General features: G+C 48.2%; 1 protein-coding gene across 1 annotated transcript in view; it reads left to right on the forward strand.

Annotated features, from left to right (window-relative positions):
• Positions 1–7,898: 7,898 nt before the first annotated feature.
• NEXMIF (neurite extension and migration factor) overlaps positions 7,899–23,960 on the forward strand; it is a 643,807-nt gene continuing 627,745 nt past the window's right edge. Inside the window, exon 1 of the mRNA XM_075323862.1 lies at positions 7,899–8,331. The gene's annotated coding sequence lies outside the window, so the exon portion shown is untranslated. The remainder of the gene's footprint in view (positions 8,332–23,960) is intronic.

The following is a 23,960-nucleotide window of genomic DNA, read 5'->3' on the forward strand; positions in this document are numbered from 1 at the left end:
AAAATGAGTTCAGGAGGCAGATGCTCAGGGAGATCAATATCCAGGTATATGGATTTTAACAGTTCATTTTCATATTGTGAAAATTGTGGATATCTCTGGAAAAAGACATTGAATAGTAGATATCATAATATCATTGTATTCAACTTTCTATGATATGCGTATCCATAAAAGCGGCTTAGGAGGGTTGATCTCACTGACAGAGTCTCTTTTACATTTCAAAACTTTCTAAATAAATCCCATTGCAAAAAAAAAACAACAAACAAAAAGATGTTATTCAAAAATGCATGCAATTAAGTAAACAAGTGTCGAGTATGTTTGTGTGAAGATATCTGTGCTAAATGAGCTATTGATAGTGATCGTAACAATGACAGTGATAACAATTTCCAAGATGCCCCAAGCGGGCTTTACACACTGCGATATCTGTCCCGATATCGCTAGTGTGGGTACCCGCCCCATCTGTTGCGCGACACGGGCAAATCGCTGCCCGTGGCGCACAACATCGCCCAGACCCGTCACACATACTTACCTGCCCGGCGATGTCGCTGTGACCGGCGAACCGCCTCCTTTCTAAGGGGGCGGTCCGTGCGGCGTCACAGCGACGTCACTGAGCGGCCGCCCAATAGAAGCGGAGGGGCGGAGATGAGCGGGACGTAACATCCCGCCCACCTCCTTCCTTCTGCATTGCGGCCGGGAGGCAGGTAAGGAGAGCTTCCTCGTTCCTGCGGCGTCACACGGAGCGATGTGTGCTGCCGCAGGAACGAGGAACAACCTCCTTACTGCTGCAGTAACGATTTTTGAGAATGGACCCCCATGTCACCGATGAGCGATTTTGCACGTTTTTGCAACGATGCAAAATCGCTCATCGGTGTCACATGCAACGGCATCGCTAATGCGGCCGGATGTGCGTCACCAATTCCGTGACCCCAACGAGTTCGCATTAACGATGTTGTAGCGTGTAAAGCCCCCTTTAGAGTATTTCTCTAATCACTTGCTAGTTGGCGTACATGATAAATGAAGGTCAATTCTTTCTCTAGAACAATGTTTGTGATTTAGAAATGTATGTTGTTTCCTTAATTTAGAAATTGATTTTCTATACTGCAAAGCTGTTTATTGCTATGCACCATTTACTCAAATCTTTGCCGTTACAGTATATGCAGATTTCACTTCTGTTGCTCCTTTTGACACTCACAGGTATGAATCAGTATGGTAATATCATTGTGCCTATGTACCTCCATACATAATACAGAATGATATCCTATAAATCACATATATGACTCCAATCACTATTCACTTACAACACAATATGTGCAGGCTGCTCACACCTATGCGGTCCATTCTTACTGACCTACATGCTGACAAAGCTTGTAATAACAGATATCATTCTAAATACAAACTTTAATCAATTTTTTGCAGCATAGAGCTTAAAGGAATCTTCCACCAGAGTCTCTGCCCCTATTTATGGGAGCAGCATAATAGAGGGGCAGAGATACTGATTCCAACAAGTTATCACTTACTGAGCTGCTTAGGCTGCTTTCACACATCCGGTTTTTGCTGTGCGGCACAATCCGGCTCTTTACAGAAAAAACGCAATCGTTTTTTTTTTTTGCTGCCGGTTGCGTTTTTTCCACATAGACTTTCATTAGTGCCGGATTGTGCTGCATGGCCTTGCGTTCAGTCCGGTTTTTGCCGGATGTGGCATATTTAGCCCATGCGGCGGCCGGATGGAACGTTGCCTGGCACATTTTTTTGTCCAGCAAAAAAAAATCGCATTGTGCCGCATCCGGCCGATGCGGCGCATTTTCCAATGCATGCCTATGGACGCCGGATGCGGCACAATGCGCCAAAAAACGCATTTGGCCGCCGCATGCAGTTTTTTGCACTGCGCATGCTCAGTAGCGTGCCGCAACCGGCAAAAACCGGACGGGCCGCATGTAAAAACTTATGCAAAGGATCCGTTTTTTTCGCCGCATCCGTTGCATAGGTTTTAGAGCCGGATTTAGCCGCACTACTAAAACTGGATGTGTGAAAGCAGCCTTACTCCTACTTTCATGCAGATCTACCAGTTCTCGGAATGCTGAGCTCTGTATAACCTCGCCCACATGACTAATTGGCAGCTTTCTGTGTACACTGTGCATAGGCAGAAAGCTGCCAATCAGTGTTGGGGCAGGGATCATATAGAGCTTATTAATAGGGAGGACTACATGGCAGCAGGTTTACCAGTTTTCTAGTGATATTCTTCTGCTGATAAAACTGTGATTTTGTCAAAACTACAGCAAGCAGCTCAGTAACTGACACATTGCTGGAATCAGGGTCTCTGACTCTACATCTTGCTGCTCTCAGAATAAGTGACAAAAACCTGAAAACAGATTCCCTTTAATGTTGAGAAATTGAAATATGAAACGTATTAGAAAATTGTTAAATTCTATATCATAAAGTGAGTAAATGATATTAATATAAAACCTGAAAATCTCTTTAAAGAGGACCTACCACCAGGATTTTACTATATGAGGTAAAGGCAGTGCCATGCAGGGAGTAAGATGCGGAATCCAGGCATACCTGTTATAGAAATGCACTGCAGTTTGAGTGCAACATTATTGGGTCTTTATGGGTTTGGTCCTCACGTTTATTCCTCCTTCAGCGTCCTCTGGCTTGCCCCCTTTTCTTTATTTGAATATTGCGCCGCCATTGCTGTTTTTGGCGGTGGGTGTGCATTGCCACAGTACTCAGGCGTCTACTTAAATGGAGTCTGCGCATGCGTGTACAGCGATTTCCAGTGCCATTTTATTGAACACACTGCAGTGAAGACTATGAGAAGAATAGGTGCATGCACGTTTTTTTATTTTTTACATCTGCGCACGCGCCCCTGCTGCTCATAGACTTCCCCGCAGTGTGTTCAATAAAATGGCACCGGAAATCATGGTACATGCATGCGCAGACTCCGGCACGATTTTAATGGACACCTGAGTACTGTGGAAATGCGCATGCGCTGCCAACAACAGCAATGGCGGCAAGATATTCAAATAAAGAAAAGGGGGCAAGCCATGAGGACACCGGAGGGGGAATAAACGCGAGGACCGAACTCACAAAGGCCTGCTCATGCAGCACACATCAAAGTGCAGTGTGTTTCTGCAACTTTGATTAAAGATATTTAATCAACCAATCAACCAAGCATCGGATCTTTCTATAACAGGTATATCTGGATTCAGCATCATAGTGCCTGTATAGCACTGCTTTCACCTCATATAGCAAAACCCTGCTGGTTGCGCCTCTTTAAGACCGCACAATGTACATAAACATATATCTGCCTTCAAGTGCTATTTCTTGTCTTGAGTTAAAGGACTTCAGCTAAAAAACCTTTCCTCAATCTCTGGTTAAGGTATATTCACAGCTGCTGCTGTCTCCGTGATATACAGAAATCCATACAGATAAAGCAGACACCTTGTTCGTATGTATGGAAAAGTTTTTTTCGTTATACAATTATTTCCAGTAAGAACTGAACTCATTTTAATATCAGGCAGAACAACTTTCCAAAAAGATTCTCCAGATATGTTGACATGTGTTTTGAAAGTACCGTAAGTACAACAGCCTCATCAGGTATAAGAGATGTAATTTAAAAATATAGGAAGTATGTATTAGGAAATCTAGAGCCAGATCCACTTCAAGCTCTTATTTGGGGCAGCAGCCTGGCTTCTAACAAATATTCACCGGATGAATCTCCTGGCACTCCAGGACACACATTGTAAGGCCAAGGCCACACGGGGATTTGTGTGAGTGCTCGCATGACACTTGGGAAACGCTCGCAACACAGCGGGAGCTGAGTGTCATGCGACTGTGGTCCAATTGTGTGATCAGACCACAGATGCGGAGGTGGGGGACCCCAGTGCTGCGGAGGGGAGGGAGGGATTTATCTCCCTATCTCCTCCGTTGATGGCTGGTGCGAGAATTGCACTGCTCTCATGTTACACCGGTGTAACGTGAGACCAGTGCGATGTTTCTCTCGCCCCAGAGACTTGCATGGGTGTGAGTGGAACAGGATCGCATTGCACCTGCAGCATGCTGCAATTGTTTTCTCGGTCCGATTAGGGCTGAGAAAATAATTGTTCATAGGAGCGGACCTATAGAATAATATTTGTCCGAGTGGAATGCAATTTATTATTACATTCCACTCGCATCGTTTTTCTCACCGTGTGTCCTAGGCCTAACAGTCCCCAAAGGGCCTCCAGAGAGGGCATCCTCTCCAATCACTTGCCCTAGCAGAGATATTACCGTGTAAAGCATGTGGCCACTGAGGCTGGTAATTACATTCCTTACTCTGTGGTAAGACCCTTAAAATTCAGAACAAACCCTTTAAAGGTGAATAAAGACTTAGCAATAACTCTAAGGGGTACTTTGCACACTGCGACATCGCTAGCCGATGGTAGCGATGCCGAGCGCGATAGTCCCCGCCCCCGTCACAGATGCAATATCTTGTGATAGCTGCCGTAGCGAACATTATCGCTACGGCAGCTTCACACGCACTTACCTGCCCTGCGACGTAGCTCTGGCCGGCGACCCACCTCCTTCCTAAGGGGGCGGGTCGTGCGGCGTCACAGCGACGTCACACGGCAGGCGGCCAATAGAAGCGGAGGGGCGGAGATGAGCGGGACGTAAACATCCTGCCCACCTCCTTCCTTCCTCATTGCAGGCGGGACGCAGGTAAGGAGATGTTCCTCGCTCCTGCGGCTTCATACACAGCGATGTGTGCTGCCGCAGGAACGAGGAACAATATCGTACCTGTCGCTGCAGTGAAATTATGGAAATGACCGACACTACACCGATCACCCATTTTCGACGCTTTTGCGATCGTTTATCGGTGCATCTAGGCTTTACACATTGCGACGTCATAACCGGCGCCGGATGTGCGTCACATTCGATTTGACCCCGACGAGATCGCAGTAGCGATGTCGCAACGTGCAAAGTACCCCTTACAGTTCATCAGTATCAATCAGGACTATGCTTACCCAATGTACGAACTCATCAGTGATCTGTTACCGCTGGTGAAAACTGATCTTTCATAATTAGCAATGAACATTTTTAGAATAAACTTACGTTAAAAGCTAAAGGAGGTATCTCAACATCATAATTTACTTTTTAAAAATCCTCCTGATCTCAAAAAAAGGCGGAAATTTATTGTTATGGTTTTGTGTTGCCTAGGTTCCCGGCCACCTCTGCAGTTAATCAGTGATGACTGTTCTAGGCAGGGAGTGCAGCGCTTCTATATTCCTGGCTACAGAGCCTGTAAGCACTGCTCTGAAGCTGGATCTGCCACCTTCAGTGCCCCTGTGCTCTGCCAATATTACTGAGACAGCATCACAGTGCATAGTTCGATCCAGCACCATGGCTACATCACAAGTCTGAACTGTCAATCAATCCGGGTGCGTCGTCCCACAGAAAGCAGGAAACCGGGAGGCAGAGGAGCAGTGTGCTCCTGAACAAGGATGTTGAAACAGCCACATTAAATTAAATCTAAGGGGTCGTCCTCTGTGTATTATTGGCGCAGTTGATTATAGGAGTGGAGTTAGTGCAAGTAGAGGCTCTAGTGGGGCACACACCCATCCTATGACTTGTAGTTAATGGTGTACAGTATTTGGGCCCTGTGCATATGGCACATACGCCTGGGTGTGCAGTATGGCGCCCTTAAGGGGGCTTTACACGCTACGATATCGCTAATGCGAAGTCGTTGGGGTCACGGATTTTGTGACGCACATCCGGCCGCATTAGCGATGCCGTTGCGTGTGACAACTATGAGCGATTTTGCATCGTCACAAAAACGTGCAAAATCGCTCATCGGTGACTTGGGGGTCCATTCTCAAATATCGTTACTGCAGCAGTAACGAGGTTGTTCCTCGCTCCTGCGGCAGCACACATCGGTACATGTGACACCGCAGTAACGAGGAACCTCTCCTTACCTGCCTCCCGGCCACAATGCGGAAGGAAGGAGGTGGGCGGGATGTTACATCCCGCTTATCTCCGCCCCTCCGCTTCTATTGGGCGGCGGTTCAGTGACGCTGCTGTGACGTCGCTGTGATGCTAAACGAACCGCCCCCTTAGAAAGGAGGCAGTTCGCCGGTCACAGCGACGTCGCCGGGCAGGTAAGTAGTGTGACGGGTCCGGGCGATGTTGTGGGGCACAGGCAGCGATTTGCCCGTGTCGCACAACAGATGGGGGCGGGTACCCACGCTAGCGATATCGGTACCGATATCGCAGTGTGTAAAGCGGCCTTTACCCTCGGTGGACCATACTCTTCTCATGTTACATGGCGACATACAGGGAATGTTGTATTGTGTATCACCGAACACGGTCTGTCCCAGAAACATTGCAGTGATCTGATGATATGGTGGCAAAGAGTAGCCTGTGGCGTGACCACGTAAATGTAGCACCCCTGAAGCCATCAGGAGCTACAAGGTACTGCATCTTGTCAAAGATGCAGGGCCTACCCCAAGGGACCCGGAAGACCAGTGCCGGTAACACCAAAACACATATATAATCCCTTTTTATCCCTTCCCCAAGGACTGGTGACAGGCTAGGGATAAACCCAATGGATGGCCACCCAGGGGTGGAGCCGATCCAGTCCACTAGACGACAACCAGGTGGGAGGGGGCAGACAGTGAGTAGAGTCAGTAAGTGGAAGTGAGAGGAGACGGACGTAACTGTACTGATGGGAGTGTGTGACGGTGACCTAAGGCCCCAGGCGTGTGGTTGCCGGTGGAGTACAGTGGAGTAATCCCAGAACCATAGCACTGACGGGGTACAGAGCCCCAGGTCAGGCAAACGCTCCAAACAGATGTGATAAAATCTGCACAGTGAGGGGACCATCCAGGACCTCACTGACCATAAAGTCCGGGGGCATCAGCAGTGACGGGAGAACCAGGGACGGGAACGGAAAACCAATCCTACAGGGTTCAAACTGCCGCCGTACAGACTATAGACTGAGAGACTACCAGAAGGGGACCCCCAAACGCTCCAAGCCACGGGGACCCAACAACTAGAGAAGAGTGCAGGGGAAAGAAGCCACCAGGTCACCAAACCGGCACTGGGACTAAGGGAGCCAGTGGTGAGGACCAGCCTTCCTCCGGGTACCAGCCACCAAACCACTGTGAGTGAAGAACCCAGTTACTCTGCAATCCCTTGTGTGGCCTACCTTCTTTCCGCGCCTAACTCCATCACCTAACCCCTGGGACCCCGGACATACTTGAGGAGGGCCCAACATCCAGGCTGCCACTGCGGTGAGAAACAGCGGCGGTTCCATCACCATAACCGCAACCCGCAAGTGGCGTCACGACAAAAACTTTATAAATATTCCCCTGTACATAACCCCCTTCAAGCGACCCTCAGGGTCACGGAACCGGGCAACGGCCACCCAGTGAACTGTCCCCATAGATATACGGCCCAGGACTGAATACCCCATAGCCCTGGGGTGAGTCATAAATGCCACCATACCATTCCGGACAGCCCCGGCACATCATATTAGACATTATGGCAGCTATGGTGCCCGTCCATTTGTCTCATGCCAATTGGATTCCCTGGCAGGTGGGTATAATGCCTCCAATAGTCCACATATGCCAGGATAATGACAAATATTACTTCCTTGGCAGCCTGTTCCTCTGGATGCCATGCTGGGTATACAGCAGACCCCCTAATAATATGGGGCGCCCCCCCACTCATGTATCTGCTGACAGGGTCCTCTGGTGATGTCCTCAGAGCAGGGTATAAAGCACTGGCATCTTCTGTAAGGGTTAACCATGTGCAGCTCGCTCCCTCCCCGCCCCCCAGAATCCCCTCGCTGCGCGCCCACGTGTCGGAGCCCCCTTCTACTGTGCGCGTCCTCGGCAGCCGGGTGCGCGCCCTTTATGACAGGTCGCAGCGCGCTCTCGCCCGTACTAGAAGAAACAATGGCAGCGCCGGGCACCGCATGACGATAGTGAGGGGACACACTGCCAGGAGGATGCCCGCTCCAGCACGCCAGGACTAGAGAGCGCCCGGGGGCTCCTGCCCATCAGCCCTCCTCCTCCAGGGTGATGCACAAAAGGCTGTACGCGCTGGGGAGGATGCAGCATCCTGCAGGAGGAGCAGAGACAGGGAGGAGCATCCACCTGCTGCAACCGGGGCTGCCAGCCTGTGTGCCACAGTGACTGCTGCAGAGGGTGGGGGCACGCACCGAGCCGGGGGGCACGCACAGGTGACGGGGCACTGCCTGCTCCACAGCACCAGCAGAGGCGGCCATCCTCCATGTGAGAGGGGACACGTCCGGAGGAGAGGGCACAGCGCCTGGCATGTGAGGCTGCCTGCTAGGTAAGTGCTGGAGATGGCAGGTGTGGGGGCAGTGCCATGCTGTGTGCGAGGCCTGTGGCTCCAGGAGAGGTGGGCAGGCCCATGTATGCAGAGCCTCTGCACCCTGTCAGCACTGTTGGCATTGTCTGATGCATGGGTACCGCTTTGTGGAGCTAGAAATGCCCCCTGCCAAGGAGCAGCTCCATTACATGACTGCTCTCTATTCTGGGCTGTGCTGGAACTTATAGTCCATTTGGTGCAGTTGTTGGTAAAGGAGGGCACAGTATGCCAGGATCAGGGCTGCCATGCGCCTCCTATGCAGCCGACCAATGGCGAGGGCCAGGCTCACATTCCCCAAAAAGCCTCTTCTGTGGAGTGCAGCCCCACTCATGTGCTCAGCCTGATGTTCTGCGCTGGGGACCCTCATAGGCACACACAGGCGTGTTACAGATGTGCAGGGGGTGGATACGGTGATCATGTGTGTGAGCGTGCAGAGCCCCCATCATGGGATCATGTACGGGATAACCTATGGGGGGATAATGGGGGAACGCAGCCTCGCCACTAATCACAGCCCACTACTGTCCACCCTTCACGTCTCATATGGACTTGGGCTTTTTTGCCCACTTTTTGGCCTGTCGCCCCTATCCTTTGTTGGGGTGATGGAAAGGTGCCCACTTCAATATGTATAAATGTATCTAAAGTTTATCTACTAGAAAGTCCCTGATGTGTGACGTCCTGTACTTATTTCAGAAAGTCCCGGTCCCCTGGCATCCTGTGCCAGCGCGGTACACATGCCTGGTATAGTATATGTAACACTGGTTCTTACACAGTTACCAATCACTGCAGATCATATAAGAGCTAAATGTGATTATTACAAATACTGTGCTATAAATGATAAGAAATGATGAGTATAAAACATATGGAAAGTGGGTAATAACGTAGTATACGCCCGGGTACAGGGGGCGCATTACAGCTGTGGACGTCAGGTGCCAGTCACATCACCCCAGGGGCAATTCATTACTGGCTCGCTGCTTGGAAGCTTCATAGACACCAATAGAAAGCCGCCTATAAAGTTAGAGACCGGCAGCAAATTCCCAGCACAATGGCTCCCAGGCCCCCGCTGTCTGTATACAGTACCTGCTCTTTAACCCCTTTATTGCCTTTGTAGAATATTTTGTCTTTATTGACCAGGTATTTCCATAACTATTATGTATTTACTATTTATTATTCAATATTGCAACTTTGACAAATGTAGGCTATGTGCTGTGATGACTTACAAGCACTCATTGTAGATTTTAGGACCACTTTGGCCCCCTGGGTCATTCTGTACGCAGCTCATCACCGTATGCATCGCACCAGCCTCCTGACAGACTGAGTGGCATGGACGGCGTGTAGTCATTGTAGATTTGGGGCCACATTGACCCCTGGGCTACTCTATGAGCAGCCCTTCACCTCAGCACTGCGACATCCTGACAGACTGAGTGACATGGACGGCGTGCACTCATTGCAGATTTTAGGACCACTTTGGCCCCCTTGGTCACTCTGTACGCAGCTCATCACCGTATGCATTGCACCAGCCTCCTGACGGACTCATTGTAGATTTGGGGCCACATTGTAGTCCCGACCACGCTATAAACAGCTCTTCGGCTCAGCACCATGGCCTCCTGACAGACTGAGTGACATGGACGGCGTGCACTCATTGCAGATTTTAGGACCACTTTGGCCCCCTTGGTCACTCTGTATGCAGCTCATCACCGTATGCATTGCACCAGCCTCCTGACAGACTGAGACTCATTGTAGATTTTGGGGCCTCATTGTAGTCCCGGCCACGCTATAAACAGCTCTTCGGCTCAGCACCATGGCCTCCTGACAGACTGAGTGGCATTGAAGGCGTACAGTCATTGTAGATTTGGGGCCACGTTGGACCCCTGGGCCACTCTGTGAGCAGCCCTTCACCTCAGCACCGTGGCCTCCTGACAAACTAAGTGGCATGCAAGGTGTGCAGTCATTGAAGACTTCGGGGCCACATTGGAGCTCTAGGCCTCTCTGTCTGCAGCTCTTCACCTTAGCACTGTGGCCTCCTGACAGGCTGAGTGGCATACACGAAGTGCAGTCATTGTAGATTTGGGGCCATATTGGACCCCCGAGCCACTCTGTGAGCAGCCCTTCACCTCAGCACTGCGACCTCCTGACAGACTGAGTGGCATGGATGGCGTGCACTCATTGTAGATTTTCAGGCCACATTGTAGTCCCGGCCACGCTGTAAACAGCTCTTCACCTCAGCACCATGGCCTTCTGACAGACTGAGTGGCTGGAGGCGTACTGTCATTGTAGATTTGGGGCCACGTTGGACCCCTGGGCCTCTCTGTACGCAGCCCTTCACCTCAGCACCGTGGCTGCGGCCGCCTGACAAACTGAGTGGCATGGAAGGTACGCAGTCATTAAAGATTTTGGGGCCACATTGGAGCTCTAGGCCTCTCTACCTGCAGTTCTTCACCTCAGCACTGCGGGATCCTGACAGACTGAATGGCATGGAGGGTGTTCAGTCACTGAGTATTTGGGGCCACATTGGACCCCTAGGCCACTCTGTAAGCAACTCTTCACCTCACCACTGCGGGATCCTGAGAGACTGAGTGGCATGGAGGATGTGCAGTCACTGAGTATTTTGGGCCTCATTGGACCCCTGGGCCACTTTGTACACAGCTCTTCACTGCTACACCGTGGCCTCCTATCATCTGAGTGGCATAGATGGCGTGCAGTCATTGTAGATTTGGGGCCACATTGTAACCCTAGGCCACTCTGTGAGCAGCTCTTCACCTCAGCACCGCAACCTCCTGACAGACTGAGTGGCCTTGAGGGCATGCAGTCATTGTAGATTTTGGAGCCACATTTTAGCCCTGGGCCACTCTGTGAGCAGGTCTTTACCTCAGCACCGCGGTCTCCTGACAGACTGAGTGGCATGGAGGCATGCAGTCATTGTAGCTTTGGGCCCACATAGTAGCCCCGGGCCACTCTGTGAGCACCTCAGCACCTCAGCCTCCTGTCAGACTGAGTGGCATGGAGGCGTGCAGTCATTGTAGCTTTGGGTCCACATTGGAGCCCCGGGCCACTCTGTACGCAGCTCCTCACCACAGCATCCTGATAGACTGAGTGGCATGGAGGGTGTGCAGTTCGTTGTAGATTTGGGGCTACTCTGTGAGCAGCTCTTCACCTCAGCACCACAGCCTCCTGACAGACTCAGTGGCATGGAGGGCGTGCAGTTCGTTGTAGATTTGGGGGCACTCTGTGAGCAGCTCTTCACCTCAGCACCACAGTCTCCTGATAGACTGAGTGGCATGGAGGGCGTGCAGTCATGCTCAGTATATTTCATGCAGAACATGGTCGTGTTTACTAGAGGCCTGATGTGTACATCAAGCCGAGGATGATTGAGCGCAGAGGTTTGCTAAACAGCACTACGCAACACCCATCTTACAACTATCATTTTGTGCATAATGTGTTGCTCTTAGCGCTTGTGATATCCAAGCGGTAATGTGTGATACAAGTGGATTTTGTCTTTGCCAAAGGCCATAGCTGTTCCCTCTCCTTCCTTCCGCGTTCTGATGTCTCCCTTTCTTATGTGCTCTGCCTACAATTTGTAGTAATGAATTTCTCTGGAGCGGTTACAACCATGCAGTGATTTACTGGGCAAAAATGATATTTCACAAGTAAAAATAATGCCAAAATAGAAACATGGGGTAGCTATCATTTACATATTAACGAGGTATCTGGCAAATAGTCGCGTATGTGAATGACTGCTTGGAAAGAAGACCAGAAAAAAAATTGGTTGCTAATACAATTAACCATCTGTGTCAAGAGTAATGGAAATCTCCACCGGGAACATTCAGTTACAGTGTCAGATTCCTTGCGTCTACGGATATATCAAGCTTAACCCTTTTCATGCTGTGATGTTTTACCTGCAAAATATTAGTTGTGATGAGAATTGAACTTTGCTGTTGGTACTGAATCATAGCTAACCATCGCCATCTGGTCTTATCTGCCCTTTGGCTATGTAGCAGTGCTAGGAGGTCCGGGTATAGCAGAGGTGAGTGGGTTGTAGTGCTTCTCTGATTATCTAAACTCCAAGCGTTCTTCCTTAAAGGGAACCTGTCAGGTGCAATATGCACCCAGAGCCACGAGCAGTTCTTCTGTTAGGCAGGGTGCATATTTCTAATCCCTGCCTAACTGTACCAGCATATAGTAGCATAGATTAAGGGATGTTTAGAAAAAATATTTCTAAAAATCCTTTATGATATGCTAATGAGCGCAGGGACTAGTCGCTAGGACGTTAGTTCCTGCGCTCATTCCGCCCTTTTAGCATGTTAGCTCACCCACAGGGGCGTGCTAACATGCTGTTCAATGTCCATTGCTTAGCGTTGATGTTAGCTTGATGTTAATACCTGTGTTCGTTGCACCGGCTGAGAACGCTTAGCATAGGGTCAGTGCGCATGATCAGAAGCCCCCGGCACTTCAGGTCATGCGCACTACACCAATTTAAAGCCGGGACACGTACACCCGGTTTCATAGTGCGCATGACCAGTAGTCCAGGGATCATCCGCACTGAGCCGAAATCCAGCATCAGGCGCGGTGGCAGCAGAGGTGAGCGAGACCATCCCTCTGACACTGCGCATTCATTAGCTTATTAGCTTGCCCATATTCAAAGGGGGCCGACTAGCCAAGGGAACTAACACCCTTGCGACTAGCCAAGGGAACTAACACCCTTGTGACTAGTCGCTGGCCTCATTAGCATATAATGAAGAATCTTTAGAAATACTTTTTCTTATGATCTCTTTACGTATGCCACTATAGCTTGGGACAGTTAGGCAGGGATTAGCAATATGTACCCAGAACTGTTCGTGGTTCTGGGTGCATATTGCACCTGACAGATTCCCTTTAAGTAATAATTAACTGTCAAAGAGTGAGATTTTGGAATAAACTCCTTATGATCTGCATGTTCTGGAGGTGACAGGGTGTGTTGATGGACCAGCTACATGTGATAACTGGCTTCATTCATTCTCTGCATGTTCTTGCTCTCTGTGCCCGGTGCACATGTGGCAGACCGTTTGCCGTGGTCATTGGCTCTCACGTTTGCCGTGGTCATTGGCCACCTTCAGCTTTAAGCCACATGTACACAATTTGACTGATCTATGTGCTTGTGTAAGTTGGTTTATAGATGCTTACACACAAAAACCCAATTGTGATTTGTTTACTGTCGTTAATACATGAACAAGTGGCGTACACAATGGCTGAACTAAAGGAGACCAAAGCGTGACTACCCGGATGTGTAATTATGTAGATTATAATGGATCGTCCTCTGACTCACCCTACTCTTCATTTCCAATAGTATTGTATTAGTATTTTTTCATTTTTTTGTCATTTTCTGTTTTGCGCTCTTAGTATTTTTTATGTATTTTTGTTGAGCAGAGGTAATTGCTGTAATTTCCATTGATTCTAATACCCGCATACACATAACATCAGTCATACAATGGACACACATGGATCAATTCCTTACAATATGACAATAAGCATCATAGCAATATATGATGGTACAGCTGATTAAAGCCACCCCATCCAATGCCTGTCAAGAGTCCAAACATTGTGAGCAAGACCTGCGCTGCCCCGTCCCAGTGCCGAAAACGAATCTTTTGTCCAGACACAGTGACTTCCCGGATCTCCTTTTTAATTTATATTTAGGGTAGATCATAATTTCACCACAAATCCATTGCCAAGGTGAATGGAGCAGAATTAGTGCACATATGAATGATAATCACTATATTGATTGTACTGGTAATGTTCAAGACTGCTAATGCCAGACAGATCTTGGAGGTGTAATGAAATCTATTGTATACGCAATATTGGCACAGGTTTAAGTTCTTATGTGTCGTAACTAAAGGATATGTCCATTTTTTAACACAATCATAGTAGATACCATCATGTAGTATAGCCCAGCGTTGAATGTACCATTCTGCAGACTCCTGAGAGGACACGTTGCACTCTGCCTTGGTGGGTTACGATCCATACAGAGATCATTTTGGTGATTTGCGCTGTAGTCATGTTGTATTTATACCATTTACTGCTCGATTGAAAGAGTGTGCATCGCATATTTATGCCACTGATCCTATGGTCACATATATACAGAATGTGTGAACATATCCCAAGCCATCCAGAATATAATGCAACAGAGTTTGCATTCTACCACTGCAGTTAAAGGGGGTAGGGGTGGTCCAGTCAGTAGAATAAGTCATCACTATCTGATTGGTGGGGATCCGACACCTCATGGATTAGCTCTTTTAATGTCCAGTAGCAGCTGGATGTAAACATAGTGAACCGAGCTGCATGCATCACTTCACACGTGTTATGGCGCCGGCGGTTACTCCAGAGCAACTCCTAATCAATGGCCCCGATTCGTTAAGATTGTTGTATACCAGAAGCGAGTGAGCTGTAGTAAGATTCCCCAAATTCTCTAAGAGGCAAGTGCATCATTAATGTATTTGACACTTCTTTCAACTGCCATGCGCCACTGACAGAAATGTAAAGTCTGGGATTGTTGTACATTTCTGACGTAATTTACACCACTTTGTAGCCTAAGGCGGGCTTTACACGTTGCGACATCGCTAGCAATAACGATGTCGAGCGCCATAGCACCCGCCCCCGTCGTACATGTGATATCTGGTGCTTGCTGCTGTAGCGAACATTATCGCAACGGCAGCTTCACACGCACATACCTGGTCGGCGACGTCGCTGTGCCCGCCAAACAATCCCTCCTTGAAGGGGGAGGTGCGTTCGGCGTCACCGCGACGTCACTAAGCAGCCAGCCAATAGAAGCGGAGGGGCGGAGATGAGCGGGAAATAACATCCCTCCCACCTTCTTCCTTCCGCATTGCCGGTGGACAAAGGTAAGGAGATGTTTGTCGTTCCTGCGGTGTCACACACAGCGATGTGTTGTGCTGCAGGAACGACAAACAACATTGTATATGCAGCAGTAACGACATTATGAAATGAACGACGTGACACAGATCAGCGATTTTTTACGCTTTTGCGCTCGTTCATTGTCGCACCTAGGATTTACACACTGCGATGTTGCTACCGGCGCCGGATGTGCGTCACTAACGACGTAACCCTGACGATATATCGGTAGCGATGTCGCAACGTGTAAAGCCCGCCTAAGTTTTGATGAATTTGCCTTGCGTGATTGGCAACGCCTTGTGTCACCCCAGCTTTACTCGCTTTTCAAAAAATGAGCATTACTGGCCAGGACTTGTGTAAAAATATCAAAAATTGGAATTTTTTTCTGCCGCTTTGAGTTGTGCAAAAAAAAAAGTGACATTTCAAGCAGCTTTACACCAGAATTGGAGTGAAAAATGCTTTATGAATTGGGGCCGTAGAGTTTACATCTGTCCACCGCTGGAGCTGATAACAGATGATTGGTGAGGGAGCCGGCTGTCAGACACCCACCGGTGTGAGATGGATGACTTATCCTAAGGTTACATCATGAGCATCTGGTGACCAGACAACTTCCTTAAAGGGAACCAATCTTTAGGATTTCCATATATAAAGTAAAGCCAGTGCTATATTGGCGCTAGGATGCTGAATGTAAGCATAGCTTCTGTTCTGAGATTGGAAGTTTTATTTCAAAATTATGTGCATGTAAAGTTCCAGCAACGCACTGATATTTGATTGTCAGTTGCAACAGAAGTGGGAATAGGTAGCAAGACCCGACCCACATATTCCCTTCTTGTTGCACCTGTCAATCAAATATCAGTGCATTGCTTTAACTTTAATTGCACATATTTCTGAAATAAAACCTCCAATCTCAGAACAGAAGCTATGCTTACATTCAGCATCCTAGTGCCAGTATAGCACTGGCTTTACTTTATATATGGAAATCCTGCTGGTTGGTTCTCTTTAAGCGACAAACTGTTGTCTAGATGCATTTATTGTGTAACTTAGTATAAATCTGGGACAGTTAATATCACATACTTAAAGGGGTTGGCCATTTTTTAGAAACATTATTTGACAGGCATGCAATGCTTTACAGGTGAACCTGTCAGGTCCAATATGCACCCAGCACCACGAGCAGTTCTGGGTGTATATTGCTAATCCCTGCCTAACCGTCCTTGTATACACTAGCATAGATAAAGAGATCTCTAGATAAAGTATTTCTAAAGATCTTTTACCGTATACTAATGAGTGCGGGCACTAGCCCCCTGGGCGTTAGTTCCCTTGGCTAGTCGGCCCCATTAGTATGTTAGTACGCCCCTGAGGGTGTGCTATCATGATAATAAATGCGCAGCGTCACAGGATGATCTCACTCACCCCTCCACTACCATTTCGTCCTCAATGCGCATGACCCCGGAGTTTTGGTCATGCGCACTATGAAGCCGGGTATACGCGTTCTGGCTTCAAACTGAAGTAGTGCACATGACCTAAACTCCGGGGTCATGCGCACTGAGCCAAAATCACCCGTCAGACGCGATGATAGCGGAGAGGTGAGTAAGATCATCCTGTGACGCTGCACATTCATTAGCATGACAGCATGCCCACAGGGACCCACAGGGGCATACTAACATGCTAATGAGAGCGACTGGCTGGGGAAGTAACGCCCAGGGGACTAGTCCCCTCGCTCATTAGCATACAGTAAAAGATCTTTAGAAATACTTTTTCTAAAGATCTATTTATGCTAGTGTATACAGGGATGTTTAGCCAGGGATTAGCAATATACACCCAGAACTGCTCGTGGTTCTGGGTGCATATTGGACTGATAGGTTACCTTTAAAGATCAGATAAGCATTATGTACTCACTTAAACCCTGCAGCTTCAGTGCTGCCTCTTTGCTACTCCATGAAGTTTTTTGTTGGCAGCGCTGCATTGTTTACACCATGCGTACAATACGGTAATACTACAGCCAATCACTAGCCTCAATGTGAATGTGGAGCTTTAAGGCACGAGACTGCTGCAGTTAGTGATTGGTTGGAGCGGTCATCCCTGTAGATGGGTCATCACTGCTACAATCCTGTAAACCTATTTCTTCTATAAACCTATACTTCTGAAAAAGACTCCCAGTGCCTTTATAGGATACTGAGATATATTGGTCTGCAGTCCGTCTGAAGAAGTCCCTGCTGACCGAAACGTTACAACATATTTCAGGATTGCATTTCCATTCAAAACCATATTTCTTGTTAATTTCTGAGTGCCTGATTCCTTTTCTTTATTTACCCTGATTTCAGAGCGGCACTGTGTCACCTTCATTCCAGCATTTGGTGGGAGTCCAAGTGCATGGTCTTCCAGAATATCTCCCCAACCAGTCAGGTGATGTCTAGGGGTGCTCAGAAGGCCGATTCCCTAATGGGTAGTGCTTTTCTTTCCAGGTGGATCCAAACCCTCTGTAAAATACGTATGTTGATTAGTTAGAGACTGCTTTAGAGACAGAAATATCTGGAGATTTAAAATATAAGGCAAAACAATAGGGGCTGAGTATTCTGCCAGCAATGTATGTGAGAGCTGCATGATGTTCCATAGGGAATGTTTGGCATACGAAAGCAAAAATATTTTTGGAGGAAATGTCAGTTTTGTTATGCTGCTCTCTTATTGTTATTTATTTACTAAAGGGTACTTTACACGCTGCGACATCTCTAGCCATCTCATTAGCGATTTGAAATTCTGGATCGAAAGTGCGATCTTTCGGATCGCACATAGGTCATTTTACGCATGTGCGATCTCGAAAGATCGCACTTGCGATCTAGAATTTCAAATCGCTAATGAGATCGCTAGTGATGTCGCAGTGTGTAAAGTACCCTTTAGGCTATGTGCGCACTGATCGTTTTTGCGCATTTTTGTGAGTTTTTGGAGTCAAAACTGCATGACTTTGCTTCCCCAGCAAAGTCTATGACTTTTCATTTTTGCTGTCCGCACACAACGTATTTTTTTAGCTGTGTTTTTGAGCTAAAAAAATGAACATGTGAATTCTTTCCTGCATTTTACTGAGTTTTTCACCCATTCAATGCATTGGAAAAACGCAGTGATCAAAAACACAGCCAAACACAGCCAAAAATGCACCAAAACATGGTAAAAACACATTCATTTTTTTACCGGTGTATTCTTGCCGTGGGTACATTTTTTTGCATTTATGTGCATTTTTTGCAGCCAAAAACACACAAAAAACGCAGTGTCAAAAAAACGCAGTGTGCACACATAGCCTAATACCGAGTGAGAAAGACTCCACATCAGTGTGCCACAGTTTTCAGAACAGGAAAATATTGGCCAATTTTAGCTCAGGTCTGTTTAGGGACGGCATTCGTATCCATTTCTATTTGTCCTGTTGGATGAAACCTCCCATTAGGTTTACAATTATGATAACAATCAGATTGGTGACTATTCATAGACAGCCGGTTTGATGCGTTGAATACAAGATGTCAGGTCAGGTGATGGCTCTGGAGGGGCGCAAACAACTTGCTAGGTGTCTAGTAATTTTATTCTCAAGACATTTCTCCTGCTGATAATGTACTTAACACATTTCTCTGAAAGCGTGTGCAGCTCTGAGCTGCTTTACACCGTCATCCAGAGCCGTATGGAGTGTACAGAGTGAAAATCCAGATCTGGTGCCAGATAATCGATACGAGGCTATAATTCCAATAATGGATTGTACACAACTCCTGTAGTTATTACACACGGCATACTTAGTCTAATGCATGTACCATGTAAACCTGTGTCTACACCTGCTACATCTTGTAAGCCATTGTCTCTCATTTACCATTGTATATCCATAGAATGGTTACACATATGGCAAAACAGGATGAATGAATAGGTAGTAAAATGTTATTTACAATTTTGGTAAAAATGTACCCTAGTGTAAAAGTGTAAAAAAAAACAACCTAAAAGGGTTCAAATACTCTATGGACTCATTCAGACGTAAGCGTTTGTAGTGTCATCAGTGTTTTGGATCAAACTTTTGTCAGTATCTGGTCAGTGACTTAAGGGGGCTTTACACACTACGACATCGCTAATGCGATCTCGCTGGGGTCACGGAATTCGTGACGCACATCCGGCCGCATTAGCGATGCCGTTGCGTGTGACACCTATGAGCGATTTTGCATCGTTGCAAAAACGTGCAAAATCGCTCATCGGTGACATGGGGGTCCATTCTCGATTATCGTTACTGCAGCAGTAACAAAGTTGTTCCTCGTTCCTGCGGCAGCACACATCGGTACGTGTGACACCGCAGGAACGAGGAAGCTCTCCTACCTGCCTCCCGGCCACAATGCGGAAGGAAGGAGGTGGGCGGGATGTTACGTCCCGCTCATCTCTGCTCCTCCGCTGCTATTGGGTGGCGGTTCAGTGACGCTGCTGTGACATCGCTGTGACGCCGCACGGACCGCCCCCTTAGAAAGGAGGCGGTTCGCCGGTTACAGCGACGTCGCTAGGCAGGTAAGTATGTGTGACTGCTCTGGGCGATGTTGTGCGCCACGGGCAGCAATTTGCCCGTGTCGCACAACAGATGGGGGCGGGTACCCACACTAGCGATATCGGTACCGATATCGCAGTGTGTAAAGTGGCCTTAAGTTTTTACCATCAGTGATTCATCAGTGATTTTCTCATATGAAAAAATAAATAAACTGCAAAACATCTCCCATTTTCTACAGTGTTAGGTACTCACGGCACACAGAGTTAAGGGTACGTTACACGCTGCGACATCGCTAGCGATTGCTAGCGATGTCGAGCGCGATAGCACCCACCCCCGACGTTCCAGCGATATGTGGTGATTGCTGCTGTAGCGAACATTATCGCACGCACATACCTTGTCAGCGATGTCGCTGTGACCCCCAAACAATCCCTCCTTCAAGGGGGAGGTGCGTTCGGCGTCATAGCGACGTCACTGCGAAGTCACTAAGCGGCCGGCCAATAGAAGCGGAGGGGCGGAGATGAGCGGGACATAACATCCCGCCCACCTCGTTCCTTCCGCATTGCCGGTGGACGCAGGTTAGGAGATGTTCGTCACTCCTGCGGTGTCACACATAGCGATTTGTGCTGCCGCAGGAACGACGAACAACATCGCTACGTACGAGACAACGATTTTTGGTGTTTGGACGACCTCTCCAAAACCAACGATTTTTATCTCTTTTGCGATCGTTTAAGGTCGCTCGTACGTGTTACACTCTGCGATGCCGCTAACGACGCCAGATTTGCGTCACAAACACCATGACCCCGACGATAAATTGTTAGTGATGTCACAGCGTGTAAAGTACCCCTTAGGGATGGGCGAACAGTAACTATTTGTTATGTCTTGATGGTGGATCTACTGGGCCGTGCATCAGACTCCCCCAGTGAAGCAACCCGGAGCTAACCCCTGTACAGGGACTGTCCTGTTACCCCACCAGAGGGCCTAGATACACAGTAGCCGGAGTACTAGCGGTACAGGGACAGCGTCCCTCTGGGGACGGATGGAACGAAGTCTCTGGGGCCACAGAGTTCCTGGAGACAATGCGGGAATCCGATGCAGGTGCTGGGTTGGAGCCTCAGGCGGGATCAGGATGTAGCTGGGCGTGAAGGTTGAGGTTGCCGGGCGAAGTCGGGGATCAGAGACGGGCACTGGCTGATGGAATGGTGGTGGTATTCCCCGCCGACAGTCACCGGAAGCCCGCCTGGGCAATCCCGTGGTCAGGACCAGGTTACAGTAGCAAGACAGGCTCTGCGGAGGAGACAGAGTTAGATATATGCAAGGCACAAGGGGACCTGAACACCTAGCTTACTGAAACTCGTTGAACAGGCACCTCCTACATGGAAGGAACATCCTAATATACCTTGTACCTGATTTAGGCAATATCCTGTCTCTGGCACGCTGGCCCTTTAAGAGGAGGTCAATGACCGCGCGTGTGCCCTAATGCACATGCGCGAAGCCCGAGATCAGAGCAGGAAGCGGTGCCGAGGATGCACGAGAGCCTGACAGTGTGTCCTGGGTCGCAGAGGAACGCCGGGAGCGGGGGACAGGAAGCATAGAGGACGCGGAGGAAGAAGAGGGAGCTGTGTGACAGTGGGCAGGAGGACCGGGGACCAGAGCGGTGAATGAGGGACGGCATCGGGCCCCGGGGAGCGTGACACTATTCGTGTTTGGATTATTTATAAAGAATTCCAAAGTACTATTTTGGTATTGGTCACGAATAACAAACCTAACGCAAGTCAATGAGGAAATGGAGCATTTTTCTGGCGTGACAAATACTGTAATAGTACTCGGTATTTGGTAAGCATTATCTACTCGGTATTTGGTAAGCAATATCCGAATATGAATAGTTACCGGTACTATTCACCCAACTCTACACCGTGTGTATTCAGTGATTTTCACAGAGCTGTAGACTTGTATAGGTGATTTTGTTTTGTGACGCGGATCAACAACAGACATATCTCTTTGGGGTATTTTTTTCTTTTTTGGCAGGCACATAGTCCACAAAAAACATGAACATGTAAACAGCTCAAGGAAATGGACATCTGACTTATCAGGGGAGTGTCCTTCATTCAGGACGACTTTCATTTACTAATGGGAACAAGGAGTAGCTCCGAGGCTACACAGGGTTATGTGCAATCCTCACATGACACTAGGCTCATGCTGGCAGCACAGCGGGAGCCGAGTGTCATGCGAAGGTCATGCGACTGTGGTCCAATCGTGCGATCATACCACAGCTGCAAAGGAGGGCCGGCGCTGAGGAGGGGAGGGAGGGATTTATCTCCCTATCTCCTCCGTTGTCGGCTGATGCAAGAATAGCACTGCTCTCGCGTTACATTGGTGTAACGCGAGAGCAGTGCGATGTTTCTCTCGCCTCATAGACTTGTATGGGTGTGAGTGGAACAGGATCGCATTACACTCGCAGCATGCTGCGTCTGTTTTCTCGGTCCGATTAGGGCTGAGAAAATAATTGCTCATGGGAGCGGACCTATAGAGTAATGTTGGTCCGAGTGGAATGTGATTTTTTATCGCATTCCATTCGCACCATTTTTCTCGCCATGTGTCCTAGGCCTACGAACATCCATTGCTTTTGAGGACCTGTCATATCTGTACTTTGGCAATTTTAGGAGAGCAGACAGCTCCTTTAATCCATGAAGTCAGTCACTGACTGCATATGTCAGGGCTAAGCAAATCTCTGACTTTGGCAGACATTGCGGCAAATTTACATATTCAGTCTAATTTTAAAAACATTGACTAGACAGCCTGATGATAAATTTGGTACATCTTACCTTACACCGCCTATTGGTTTGCTTAATTTGCGCCAACATTTTGGTTAAACTTTGGTGCACAATGACACTTTTACACCACGCTCCATTTCTAATAAACCTTACACTAAAGCTGGTGTCACACACAGCGACAACGACAACGACGTCGCTGCTACGTCACCATTTTCTGTGACGTTGCAGCGACGTCCCGTCGCTGTCGCTGTGTGTGACTTCCAGCAACGACCTGGCCCCTGCTGTGAGGTCGCCGGTCGTTGCTGAATGTCCAGCTTCATTTTTTGGTCGTCACTCTCCCGCTGTGACACACACATCGCTGTGTGTGACAGCGAGAGAGCGACGAAATGAAGCGAGCAGGGAGCAGAAGCCGGCATCTGGCAGCTGCGGTAAGCTGTAACCAGCGTAAACATTGGGTAACCAAGGGAAGCCCTTTCCCTGGTTACCCGATATTTACCTTCGTTACCAGCCTCTGCCCTTGCTGCCAGTGCTGGCTCCTGCTCTGTGCACATGTAGCTGCAGTACGCATCGGGTAATTAACCCGATGTATACTGTAGCAAGGAGAGCAAGGAGCCAGCGCTAAGCAGTGTGCGCGGCTCCCTGCTCTCTGCACTGTGACATGTAGCTGCAGTACACATCGGGTTAATTAACCCGATGTGTACTGTACCTAGGAGAGCAAGGAGCCAGCGCTAAGCGCGGCTCCCTGCTCTCTGCACATGTAGCAGCGTCGTTATGATCGCTGCTGAGTCGCTGTGTTTGACAGCTAAGCAGCGATCATAACAGCGACTTACAAGGTCGCTGTTACGTCACAGAAAATGGTGACGTAACAGCGACGTCGCTGTCGCTTAGTGTGACCCCAGCTTTAGTGTTGAGCCAGTAGTTAACTATTCGTACTGGCTATGCTGTTAGCGATTACTGTCCGCTACTCACATATTTATTCCGAGTAGCAGGCGCAATGTAAGTCAATGGGAAATACTAGCTAAGTAGCAAATAACTCGAAAGCTGTATTTTTCATGCGAGTAGCGAATAGTACGGCTTTCGGGTTACTCACTACTTAGCGAGTATTCCCCATTGACTTACATTGCGTCCACTACTCGCAACGAATATGCAAGTAGCGGACAGTACTCACTTACAGCATAGCGAGTACGAATAGTCAACTACTCGCTCAACACTAATTACAGTCCTTTTATGCCATTTAGCGTACATTTTTAGTTTAGTTTTCTTTTTTTTTTGTAAGTCTTTATTTTAGCATATTCTCACACAGGACAACTGTTACCTGTCGCTTATTAATAGATAATATCAGTATGAGCAGTAAAAGTCCATTTTAAAGGACCTAAAACAGAAAGGAAAAAGGCAAAAAGAAAAACAGAAAACAAACAATCCTGAAAAAAAGGAAGATCTTA

The sequence above is a fragment of the Anomaloglossus baeobatrachus genome, chromosome 9 (assembly GCF_048569485.1).
Source record: "Anomaloglossus baeobatrachus isolate aAnoBae1 chromosome 9, aAnoBae1.hap1, whole genome shotgun sequence".
Lineage (NCBI taxonomy): Eukaryota > Metazoa > Chordata > Amphibia > Anura > Aromobatidae > Anomaloglossus > Anomaloglossus baeobatrachus.